The sequence below is a fragment of the Heterocephalus glaber genome, unplaced genomic scaffold (genome assembly GCF_053883595.1).
Source record: "Heterocephalus glaber isolate CG9 unplaced genomic scaffold, H.glaber_assembly_v1.0 deba00001428, whole genome shotgun sequence".
Classification (NCBI taxonomy): domain Eukaryota; kingdom Metazoa; phylum Chordata; class Mammalia; order Rodentia; family Bathyergidae; genus Heterocephalus; species Heterocephalus glaber.
The window spans coordinates 25,274,871-25,288,667 of record NW_028258293.1 but is presented as its reverse complement, the minus strand read 5'-3'; the positions used below and the strand labels follow the sequence as shown (position 1 = coordinate 25,288,667).

The following is a 13,797-nucleotide window of genomic DNA, read 5'->3' as shown; positions in this document are numbered from 1 at the left end:
AAAATGATGGTTCTTCAAACAAGGGAAACTGATATTCATATATATGTTATATGTTCTTTATATTAGTGACAGTGAGACTTTTGATCCCTGGCTTTGCAGGATCAATATTCACACTCAGTCTAAAGCAGCCATAGGAAGACAAACCTTCAGTCCTTTTGCATCCTTTAAGAACAAGGGATCAATTGCAACTTCTCAGGGAGTAAATGTAAGATAGAGGAAATAGAGATAGGTGGAAAGGACACAAGGAAAATTATAACTTAAAAATTGTATTGTGTGAAGACTGCAATTTCAGGACACAATCCTGTTTACCCAACCTTATCCATACTGCCATTCCTTAGTTTTGTTCGTTTCTTTTCTTCTGGGTTCATTGCACCCAAAATCTCTTTAGTTTGTAAAGGGCCAGAACCTGATACTAACATAAAGGGTAAAGAATTCAAAGAATATTTCTGAGCCAAAACAACTTAGGTCACAAATCTTAAAAAAAAAAATAAATAAATAAATAAAAGGACCGGGCTCATACTTTTTATTGATAAAATGAGCCATTGTTTTTCTCCTGGAAACCAAGCCCAAACCAAAACTTTCCAAATATTTACAAATTCCACAGATTTCCACCATTCCAAATGCATAAATATTCTCAGCCTTAGACTATCATGCAAATCCTCTAACGAAATCTCATATTCTATTTTTAAAATGTGTGTACTTTACATTCTGCCTAATAAACTAGTATGTCACTTTAAGAATAGAGGAGAAACTCTTAGACCAAGAAAGGAAAATGCTTTAAATGCAACTGATTGATGCCACCTCCATTATAGATTTATTATGGCCATTTAAGAGTCTGAGAGGCCATTATGTTTTGGAGAAAAGAGCTTATGATTTGAAGAAAATTATGTCATGGCATAGGAAAGAAAGTAATTATTGTAAATTCTTTGTTTTTTTCAAAAACACACCTTTTTAAAGATGTGAATTGTTATATTTTCTATTTTCCTGATGACTCACAGAAAAACAAAAAATATTCAGCCTTGCAGGAAACCTAACTTTGTATTGTTCAATGTACCGACAAAGGATTTCTCCTTCCAATAATAGAGTTATGATATTTCAAATTTTGCCTGAGAATCAACATAGATTCCTGATCCCTATGGAAAAAATAGATACAGACACCTTAAACCATCTTAATATTTTACAATCCAGGCTAATTTTTTTTTTCTTTTTCTTTTTCTTCTTTTTTTTTTAACCAGGGATCAAACTTGGGTCCTTGGGCTTGCGAGGCAGGAGGCAGAACCACTGAGCTAAATTCCCGGCCCCTAGGCTAAATATTTTAAATATCTTCAAAACAAAGATTTTAGATAACAATATCTGTTATCTATTTGAGGAGACTCACATGTAAATATTTGTGCTGCCTTTGTTGCAATTTGGTATAAAAATTCTAAACACTGTGCTTTCAGATGCTTCCATCATGTCTTCATAAGGCCTTACTTGTCCATTCTTCCCTCATCCTTCTTTTACACTTTTCTTTGTTTCTTTTGTTTTTTCAGTCTTAAAAAGAAACTGTGACCATGCCAGGTATATTGGTACATGGTTGTCTGCTCAAACATGTATCCCACAGACCCTACCTGACTAATACATGTAAAGGTCAATACATCTATCAATTTTTATATGCGATTCTCATTATCACTTCATACATATACTTATCTCTTAATTTCTCTACTGACCATCTACAAAGGCAGAGAAAATTCTCACTCAGAGATTTTTCTCCCATATTTCTATATCTAACACTTAGGTATGTGACAGAAATATAGTAATGATTCAATACATACACAATTTTCCATACAAATAATATATAGGCCATTATAACTACCAAATGTACTATTCTTTTGTAGGGAAAATACAGAGCTTTGAACCAAGTCTATTAGCAGAAGGTTTTGCTCTAGAAGAGAAAACAATTACTCATTTAATATTTGAATGTATTAACCCATTTCACTCAAATCATTATTTCAAAACAGATGGCTTTAAAATCAACCAAAAATTTTCACAGAATACAGAAAAGCTAATAGTCAAATACAGTGGTTCAACAACTTAAATCTTCAGGAAAATTCAAATTAATACAATGAGATACTATTTCACATTTATCAGAATGACTATTAAAAGAAGATAGATGATTTGAGGATGTAACAAACCTGGGCACCAATATACAGCTATAAAATAGTAAAGTCAATCTAGAAAACATTTTGACAGTTTGTGACAATATGAAGCATTGAATTAACATATAACCTAGCAAATATAACCTTAGCTATCTAAAAGATATGAAAAATTGTTCATATACACTGATGTACTCATGTTAATAGCAGTTTTATTTAGAGTAGCAAAAAGGGGAAACAACTGGCTAATAGAGCTAAAAAAATAAATTGTGATATTTTCCTCAAAGTAAGTGCTATTTGGCAAAACAAAAGTATGAATACATGTACAACGTGGACGAACTTCAAAAAACATTATCATTGCAGACAAAGTAATACTTATAATACAGTGACACCTTCATTGTCAAATGGCTCCAAGCTCAAACTTTCCACTACTCCATTGAAAAATATTTACTCAGTGTTCATAACTTTTCATGATAGTCAACCAAAAATCTGAAGAAAAGACCTGTAAGGGCTGACAGTGAGTCACATGTCAAGTCTTGCCACAGACATAAAAGAGAGACGCTTCAGCCTAAGTGCTGCTCTCGCCCAGACAACATCATTAAACTATTCATCATTGTGCTTTTTCGTGTGTGCTTTATTTGCATGAAATATCATAAACATGGCTCCAAAGAAAGTTAGTTATACCAGCAGTAAAGGTAAGAAGAAAACTGAAAACTGTGATAGAGTTAAAGAAAGAAATCATGCTATTTAAGTCCTGAAAAAATGAATTTACAAGTGTAATTTTTGGGCTTCAGAACCAATTAGTTGATTTTCTCTTATTTTTTATGGGAAAAATATCTTCAGTTCTCAAACTTTTTGGTGTTCACAAATTTGAAACATACACATGTATGTATGTATATATACATATATATGTACATATGTGTATATATATGTATATGTGATTAACTTTTTCCAGGACTAGTGGTTAAGCAAGAAAAGTTATTGCTAACAAAATGAATTTAACTTACTTTTTGGAGCAAAGGAATTGTCCTAAATTTGAATTGTGGGAATGGTTTAACAACTCTTTATATAATCAAAAATCAACAAAATGCACACTTAAAATAGGTGAATGTTTTTATATATGTTATGTCTCAATAGGGGAAATTTTAAAAACTAGTGATGTAGGTATAAGAAATATTTGAATGTTACCATTATTGATGGGACAAAATAATTTGACCAGGAAATGTGCAAGGTATAAAGCTACTTAAGTAGTAGTCATCAAAGCACAAAGTGCTAAGTAAATAAGGTAAAAAAAATGTGAGATTAGCAACAACACAATGATAAACACAAGAATGGTGTACATATATAGATGATATACATATATATTATCAAACACATATATAAGTATATACAATGATAACAGAAAGAGAAGATGCTATCCTAAAAGAGATTTCAGCCTCAGAGACAGCTTCATTAATTAAAAAAAATCATGCTAGCATGTTTAAAGTGTAATAGGTGACATCTGAGTTATAGAAGACCAATGCTCAACATTTTGCACATTTCTGACATACAAGTGGAATAGGAACATCAATTGTTTGATAGTTATGAAATGTTATGGGCTCCTTTCTATTAACAATCTCAAGATGACACTATCACTTTACATGTAGATTAGATAAAATTGACAAGGCATATAACAATATTTTTTGAATTGTTATGAACATTCTGGTATTGATGTCAACATAAAAGACACTGTGTTTATTGATGTCTGGATGGCTGTCTCATCATAAACAACCTAACTATCATTATTTTCCTCAACTACTTTAGGAATTCCTAAAACACCTTCTCTGATTAGATTAATGTAGATTAGGTGATATGAAAAGTGATATTCAGAGAGTGTATTGGGTGCATAGAATTTTTTAAAAATCCATTAAAATGTATTTGAATTAAAGTTATGTTAACACAAAATTACACAAACTTCAGTGTTAAATATATCTTTTACAGTGGTAAGAAAAAGAAAATACTATTTTTTCATTTCCTTTCCAAACTATAGATAATGATTTTCACAAAGGAAACTTCCATGACTAAGTTGTAGGAGAGCGATAACTGAAAGAGAAAGCTCTTCAAAACTTTAAACATGTAAAAAGTACGTTAGGTGTCACCTTGATTCTCCAAGTATACTTCTGAAGAAAAAGCTGAGTATTTTATCTCTCATCTGCTTGGTTTTTACCACATACACAGTGGGTTTCATCACAGGAGGAATTAGGAAGTACATGTTGGTCATGGTAACATTGACGTAGGAGGGAAGCCTTGGGCCAAAGCAGTGTAGCATAGACAGGCAGATCATGGGGGAGAAGAAGAGGACCATGGCACACAGGTGGGTGATGCAGGTGTTGAGAGCCTTGAGGTGCCCACCATGGGATGCTCAGCAGTTTTCAAAATCAACACATAAGAAAGGAGAATGAGGAGGAAGTCGAGTCCCATGGTGGAGAGCACCACAAACAATTCTAAGCTGCTGTTAATTCTGGTATTGGAGCAGGAGAACTTTATGATGTCAGGATGCAGACAGTAAGAGTAAGAAAGTACATTAGAGCAACAAAAACACAGCCTCTTAAAGAGAATGAGGAGAGGCACCTCTATTGCCATGGTTTGCAAAAGAGCAGCCAAAGCTATCCTGGAGATTGTACTGTGAGTGAGGATCGAGGAATAGTGAAGTTGATAGGAAATGACCACATAGTGGTCAAAGGCCATGGCCAGAATAACGCCAGACTCAAATTACTGAAAGGTGTGGATAAAGAACATTTGGGTGAAGCAAGCAGGGAAGGTCCACTCTTGAGCATCCAGCCAGAATATTCACAGCATGGTGGGGAAGGTGAAGAGGGACAGGCCTAGATCAGAGGCAGCTAGCCTGGCCAGGAAGAGGTACATGGACATATGGAGGGTCTGCTCCCTCCAGATAACTGTCATGATGGTCATGTTACCTACCAAGGTAATGAGGATCATGGCACAGTAGGGTATGGAGATCCTAATGTGTGGTGCTTCCAGCCCCAGGATACCTGTGACCAGGAAGCAGGAGAAGGTGGAGCTAGTGCTGTTGACAGACAGTGTGATCCTAGGATAGAACGAAATGTGTTGTCCTAGAATGAAATGTGTTGTCTGAGCCTCCATTGTTGATAGTTAGGACAGAATTTTAGAATCTGAATATTTAGACTGTAATTGGAATTCTTATCCTAGTAATGCATTTACTTTAACTGATAATGATTGCACCAATGAAAAATGAGATGTAGAAAACTCTAAAACCTTTGATAATCTGAAAATAAGAGGCTCATCCATTCAATATTTAAAATAAAGGACTTATCCTCATTTTATTAACTTCACCAAGTTGATCCATTCATTTCTAATGAATAAATCCAGCAATGCATTCATAGTTCAGTGAAATCCTAAGATACATGCTTTGTACTGACTTTACAATGCTACATTATTTCTGAATCTTCTAATATCTTGTTCTATCTTTAAATATGTTATGCATTAATTTTTATAGTATATGAACACATGTTCTAGTTTTATTGAAAAATGTAGAGAACTAAGAGAAAAAATTATATTAAAATAAGATTAGGAAAAGTGATCACTATGAGTAAACACTTATTCTAAAGCTTAAGATAATATTTATGTCTCTAGTCAAATATTATAGACTTAAAAATCCTTGAATTTATCTTAATAGTTAGATCTTTAATCCACTTCAATCTTAGTTTAGTGCATGGTGATAGATATGGGTCTAGTTTTAATTTCTGGCAGATTGAAATCCAGTTTTTCCAGCACCATTTATTATGAATAAGATCTTTAGGTTTTACATATTTTTGTTTCTTGTATAGTTAATTCATTTGTAATCAAGATTAAAATTGGCACCACCATTTTTGTTGTATGATTTATACATTGGTTGTTATTCTTATCAACCATTTATTTACTTATGCCACAAGTTTGGATATTCAACATCTGAACTGGACTGTAGTGGTACAGGAACTATTCAAAGACTGTTACTTCTTTGCTTGCATTGCTGGTTGTGGAAGGCAGTCTGATAAAGACATGCACAAGTGAAATCTATGACATATCAGTTATGCAAGTATTTTTATGATCAAATTTACCACAACTTCTTTGTTCCCTAAAAACTTCCTGTGAGGAAACTTAAGTCATTTTTGTTTTTGAATGTGATACAAGACCTGGGTCAGAGTAGCACTGGTGGGGACAGGTCCCACCCAGGGCCCAGCCCAGACCCCAGCAGATTGGGCCCACAGGCCCCAGCCAAAGGCCTGCCTGGAAAAGAACAGCACAGGTACACAAACAACAGCCAGAGGCCTGCCCGGATACAATTGGTAACTGTGTGTAGAGTCCAGGCAGAAGCCTGCTCAGACACCAGTGACTTGGGTGCATAGTCCCCAGACAAAGGCCTTCCCAAACAGCAGCTACACAGTGGGCAGGCCCCAGCCAGAGATACACACAAATAGCATTGCAAGTGTACCCAGGCCCCAACCAAAACCCCACCCAGTCAACAGGGAAGTGTAGGGATCCAGAAGGCCTCCATTCTAAACCCAGAAATAAGTACAGTGGTGAGCAGCAGAGAAAAGGCTGCCCTGTGGCTTGCTGAGAATTGAAGCCCACTGTGTGAGCAAAAAGTCACCTCAACAAAGGCACAGCAGGCTGTATCTGTTAAAATAAGAAGACATGTAAACAAATATCAAAACCAGACTTCCAGATCACCTAAGGCAACTTCAAAGGACAAGGAGATAGAACAGTCTGATACTCAATAATCTGGACTCCCTGAACTGGCAAAGAAAGAGGATCTGGAAAAAATGAAATCAGAAGTAATTTCTCAGATAACAACAGAGATTGTGCCCATACTGCAAGTCATGATTAATAAATCTAGAACAGACACTGATAAAAAAAATAGAGGAGTTGAGGAATATGATGGAATCCCAGCATAAGAAATAAATGGAATCCATAAAACAGATGCAAACAGATATTCAAGAGATTAAAAACTCCATTGAACATTTATGCAGCAGAATGAGCCAATATGAGGACAGAATATCAGATATAGAAGAGAGGATTGTAATTAGTGACCAGAAAAAGAAAATTTTTTAAAAAGCAATAAAGGATCATGAGAAATAAATCCAGCAGCTGCTAGATGATGCAAAGAAGAATAACTTAAGACTGATAAGGAGTCAATGGAGAAACAGGAGAGAGTGGAAACAACACAAAAAAACTGTTCACTGAAGTACTGGCAGAAAACTACCTAAGCAGGGGAAAAGAACTTGACATACAGATAAGGGAGGCATGTAGGACTCCAAATAGCCTTGATCAAAAAAATATCTAGACTTAGGCATATAGTAATTAAGATTCCAGAAATGCAACAGAAGAACAAAATTCTACAAGAAGTTAGAGAAAAGAAACAAATCACATACAAAGTAAAGCCCATAAGAATCACAGCAGATTTCTAAACATATACCCTCAAGGCAAGAAGAGCTTGAAGTGAGGTATTTCAAGCCCTAAAGGAAAACAGTCTCCAACCCAGGTTGATGTACCCTGCAAAACTATCTTTTAAAATTGATGGAGAAATAAAATACTTTCATGACAAAGAGCACCTGAGGAGCTTCATGAATTTGAAACCAGCATTCTAGGAACTTGTAAACAATATCCTAGGAAAAGACATTGAGGATCACAACCCCAGGAGGCCAGCAGAATGAATCCATCAGGCACAACAAGAAATTATATGCAAAGGGGGAGAATCCAACAACAGGAAATGGTCATGACAAGGATAAGTCAATACATATAAGTTATAACTATCAATATTAATGGTCTAATGGTCTCAATTCACCAATCAAAAGAAATAGACTGGCGGAATGGGTCAAGAAGCAAGATTCAACAATATGCTGCATACAAGAAACACACTTAATTAAAAAAAATCATAGACTGAGAGTTAAAGGGTGGAAAACACTACTCCATGCAACAGGAACCTGAAAAAAAGCAGGAGTAGCTATCCTATTTGCAGATAAAAATGGATTTCAAACCAACACTGATTAAGAGAGACAAAGAAGGACACTACATCCTTGTAAGGGGAACAATCCAACAGGAAGAGATGACAATCATAAATATATATGCACTGAATATTAGTGCACCCAACTATATAAAACAAATACTAACAGACAAGAAAATTCAAATAAATACTCATGCAATAGTAGTGGGGAACCTCAATACCCCACTGTCACAAATAGATAAAACAACTAGAAAGAAAATAAACAATGAAATACTAGAACTCAATCAAATTCTTGAACGAATGTACTGAACAGATGCTTACAGAGTGTTCCATCCCATAAAAGCAGAATGCAGATTCTTTTCTGCTGCACGCAGGTCATTCTCCAAAGTAGACCACATACTAGTTCATAGGACAGGTTCAAGTAAGTGCAAATGAATTGAAGTTATCTTATGCATATTATCAGACTATAGTGTGATGAAATTGGAGATTAATAGCAATAGAAACCACAAGAATCTCATAAACACATGGAAATTGAACAACACACTTGTGAATGACCAATGGGTCACAGAAGAAATGAATGAAGAAATCAGAGTTTCTCCAATTAAATGACAATGCCAATCCAACATATAAGAATCTATAGGACACAATGAAAGCAGTCTTACGAGGGAAATTCACAGAAGTGAATCTCATGTTATGAAAATAAATTAAACAACCAGATGCTGAACCTCAAGCTTCTAGATAAAGAAGAGCAGGCCAAACCCAAAGCTCATACAAGGGAGGAAATTATAAAGATCAGAGGAGAAATAAATGCAATGGAGACTAAGAGAATGATACAAAAAAATCAATAAAGCAGAGTTGGATATTTGAGAGAATAAACAAAATTGACAAGCCTTTAGCCACACTTATCAGAAAAAAGGAAAGAAAAGGCCCAAATCCATGCCATTAGGAATGAAAAGGGTGAAATTACAACAGACCCAGCAGAAATCCAGAGAATCATCAATACCTACTTTGAGCAACTATACACCAATATTATGGAACCCACAGAAGTAATGGACAGATTCCTAGATACATATAAGTTACCAAAGTTGAACAAAGACCTAAAAATTCTAAACAACTTAATATCTATCAATAAAATTGAAAATGCAATTAAAAATTTACCAGCTAAGAAAAGCCTGGGCCCAGATCGCTTTACTCCTGAATTGTATAAGACATTTAGAAAAGAATTATTGACACTACTGTTTAAAATCCTCAATGAAATTGAAAGGGAAGCAATACTCCCAAGTTGATATCTGGAAGCAAGCATCACCTTGATCCCAAAAGCAGAGAAAGACCCAACCAAAAAAGAGAACTATAGGCCATTATCATAAATGAACATAGATGAAAAAATCCTGAATAAGATACTGGCAAACAGAATGCAGAAGATCATCAAGAAAATCATACACCCTGATCAAATAGGATTCATCCCAAGGATGCAGGGATGGTCCAATTCTGCAAATCAATAAATGTAATACACTATATCAATAGAGCCAAGGACAAAACCATATGATCATCTCAATAGATGCAGAAGAAACATTCAACAAAATGCAGCACACATTCATGATAAAAAAAACCCTACAGAAAATTGGAATAGACAGTCTCTATCTCAACCTGAGGAAAGCCATCTATGAAAAACCAACAGCCAGTATTATACTAAATGGTTAAAAAGAAATCCTCACACTAAAATCAGGAACAAGACAAGGATGTCCACTATCAGCACTCCTGTTCAATATAATTTTGGAAACATTATCCAGAGTAATTAGAGAAGAGTAAGAAATAAAAGGAATAAAGATAGGAAAGGAAGAAGTTAAATTGTCATTATCTGCAGATGACATGATGCTCAAATGGAAGACCCCAAGAACAGCACCACAAGTCTTCTAGACTTAATAACAAAATTCAATAGTGCAACTGGATACAAAGTGAACACACAAAAATCAATAGTTTTCATGTGCACAAACAACAGACTCACTGGAAGAGGAACTGGAGAAACAACTCCCTTCACAATCGCATCCCCCCCCACCAAAAAAATCTAGGAACCAACCTAACAAAGAAATCAAAGACCTCTACTCTGAAAACTATAGCACTCTGAAAAAAGAGATCAAAGAGGATATCAGAAAATGGAAAGACATCCCTTGCTCCTTGGTTGGAAGAACCAATGTAGTGAAAATGGCCGTACTTCCAAAACTGCTATACAGATTCAATGCAATCCCAATTGAATTTCCAATAGCATCCTTCATAGGCCTTGAGAAAACAATCTAAAAATTCATTTGGAGCAAGAAGAGACCTAGAATAGCAAAAGTAATTCTAGGAAACAAAGACAAGGTACCAGGTATCACAATCCCCAACTTGAAACTATACTACAAAGCTACTGTGATAAAAACAGTGTGGTTCTGGCAAAGATACAGACCCAAGGATCAATGGAACAAATTTAAAGATGCAGAAACAACTCTAGACACACTCAGCCACCTTCAGTGAGGCCAAACATCCTCACTGGAGGATAGATAGCCTCTTTAATAAATGACTTCTTTCATGGTGCTGGAAAAATTGGTTTCAACTTGTCAAAGATTAAAACTAGATCTATATCTCTCACCATGCACTAAACTAAAATTGAAATAGATTAAAGATCTAAGTACTAAAACAGAAACACTAAACTGGCCTGAAGAGAGATCTTGAAGACATTGGTTTAGGAAAAGGTTTCACGAACAAAACCTTAGTTGCAAGTGAACTAGCACAAACAATCAATAAGTGGGATCTCTTCTTATTGAAAAGCTTCTTCACATCAAGAGAAACTACCAACAGTGTGAAGAGACAACCCACAATGTGGGGAAAATTTTTACCAGCTGTTCCTCAGACGAAGTCTGCTATCTAGAATATATAAAGAACTTTAAACAAATCAGACCTTCCAAATTTAAAGATCCAATCCAAAAATGGGCATCTGAAATGAACAGACATTTCTCAGACAAATAGGTCGAAATAGCAAATAATATGAAAAAATATTCAACATCCCTGGTCATTTGAGAGATCCAAATGAAAACAATGCTGACATTCCACCTCACCCCAGAATGAATGACTGCTATCATGAAATCAACCAATAACAAATGCTGGTGGGCCTTTGGGGAAAGAGGAACCCAGTTCTACTATTGGTAGGAGTGTAGACTGGCGCGACCACTGTGGAGATCAGTATGGATATACTTCAAAGAACTAGGATTAGAGGTTCCATTTGACCCAGCTATTCTTCTGCTGGGTATCTTAGCAAAAGAATTAAAAGAATCATACCACAGTGATACATGTGTACCTATGTTCATAGCAGCATATTTTGTAATAGCTAAAACTTAGAAACAGCCCAATTGCCCATCAACTGGAGAGTGGATAAAGAAAATGTGGTTTGTTTATAAAATGGAGTACTACTCAGCCATGAAGAATGAGAAATTAGAGACATTTATAGCTAAATGGATGCACACTGAGACAATACTCTTAAGTGAAATTAATGGGACAGACGGGTAAATAACAAATAGTTTGTCTGGTGTGAGAAATTGAAAGTGTAAATAAGGATCAAAATGTATAATAGATAATGTGAAATAGGAAGAAAAGCAGCAAAGGGGAAGGGGAAGTGGGAAGGGTTGGTGAAAGGCAAGAAGGGAATGGAATTGATATGAGAAAATGAAAAAATGCAACCAAAGTCTTTGTAAATAGGGAAGGGTGGAGAGGTTGAAGGGAGGGGAGGGGAATGGGGAAAAAATAAGAACAGAAATAGATTATGTAAAGATACAAATTTTCAATGATGAATGTCACTATATTGTATACCTAAAATGTTCCAATAAAATTAATTAAAAATCATTTTTCTTGGGCCTGAGATTTAGCTTAGTGGTTACAGTGCTTGCCTCAAAAACTCAAGGTCCTGAGTTTGATCCCTGGTACCAAAAACAAAACAAAAAAACCCCTATAAATGACTAGTTATTTAAAAAGGAAACATGAAAATGAGTTTCTTGTGTTGGTTTCTCTTGAGGGAAACCAGAGACCCCGGAAAACATCGACTTTTAAAGAAAGAAAAGGAGACAGCCTGGGGGATGAACAGCAGTTTAATTCCTCTGGCACTATTTGACAATCACAAAGGAAAGAAGCAAGGCTTTTATACATGTAGGAAAGCAGCTTAGTTATTCTGGTTATTGTCTTTCTGATTTTTACATCTGATGATAACCAGTGACTTTGAGTGACTCATAAAAGCTACAGGAGAATTCACAAGTCCCCTGTTTCCATTCACCAATCCTGTACATCAAAGAGTACACAGCAGCCCTCTTATCAGATAGTATGAAGAGCAGGATGACTTTAGCCAAAAATCAAGCCCACTGGCCCACCATAAACATCACAGATGTGCATAGTGAGTCATATCTCTCTTACCACCCACAGAGTCACTGGGTCGCGGTCCTCTGATTCCAGAAAATGGTAAACAAGAAAACTAGAAAAACCTGTTTTTCTCCCATGAGACTTTTACAAGGTCTCTTAAAGTTTTTTGGCATTCTTTTAACAAATAGACTTGTGGAATTTCCCAGAAACGACTTAATTCTCTTAGTTAACAAACTTCGTGTGATCTATTCTCACAACTAGATAGCTGAATTCTACCATTTCCCACATTCTTGAATCAAATTTGTGATTATTTTTCCAATATAAAATTTAGGAATATCTTGCTATTGTCCTCGTCCATTTATCAAGGTGGCCAAACTATATAACAGGCAGGGAAAATTTCTTTATCAATTTATATTTTTGCTGGCTAGGAATAAAAATGAAGAATCACTCACTTTTTAATATCCTGAAAATGGTAAAGTTATAGATTTCTTTTATAAAATGAGATTGGGTGAGAAGGCAAGTTGATTCTGTATTCTTTTTTGAGTGTGATAATGAAGTCTGACTACCCAGAAACATAGCCTAAATAAAGTACTGTCAAAAAAGAAGTACTGTAAACTGGGCCTCATGACCTGTGACACAGACTTGTCCACTATACAAGGACATTAAACAATTTAAATTTCAACCACAGTGATTATTATTTAGGAGAATGTGTGGGAAAATATTGCCTTCTCAGTATTAAAATTATTAATATTGACATTTGAATGGAATTGTAAAGTATTTCTGGGTATAACCAGAATTATTAGTGGTAGAATTCAACCCAAAATTTTAATTGCTATTTGTTAAATAAATGAAAAATATCACTTAAAATTATTACAAGTTTTATTTTGATTTAAGTAGAAGCACACATTTTTATACCTTCACTTTGTTCCTTTTCAATGAATTCTTGCTTTCAATATGCAAACATACTATAATTTTAATTACTTACAAGAAAAGAAAACAATTAAAGATTTTGAAAAAGCATCTTTGATTCTTCACTCTCTAGTTACCAAAGTTTCATTGTACAATTGATTCACTGCTCTTACTTTTTATTTACTCCTTAATATGTCTCAATACAATTTCTATAGCTACCAAAGTGAGCATTTCTAACAAGTGTAGCTACTACTAAGTAGTATAGCTACTACTCTAGCTACTAAAGTGAGTATTTCTAAGAAGTGTACACCCAGATGTTCAATTTGTTTAAAAAAAGAAAATTGGTTCAATATCAGAAATCAATTCATA

At 35.0% G+C, this 13,797-nt stretch overlaps 1 pseudogene; it reads right to left on the bottom strand.

Moving 5' to 3' along the window:
* Nucleotides 1-4,269: 4,269 nt before the first annotated feature.
* Nucleotides 4,270-5,279, bottom strand: LOC101708744 (olfactory receptor 51G2-like; annotated as a pseudogene).
* Nucleotides 5,280-13,797: the final 8,518 nt, after the last annotated feature.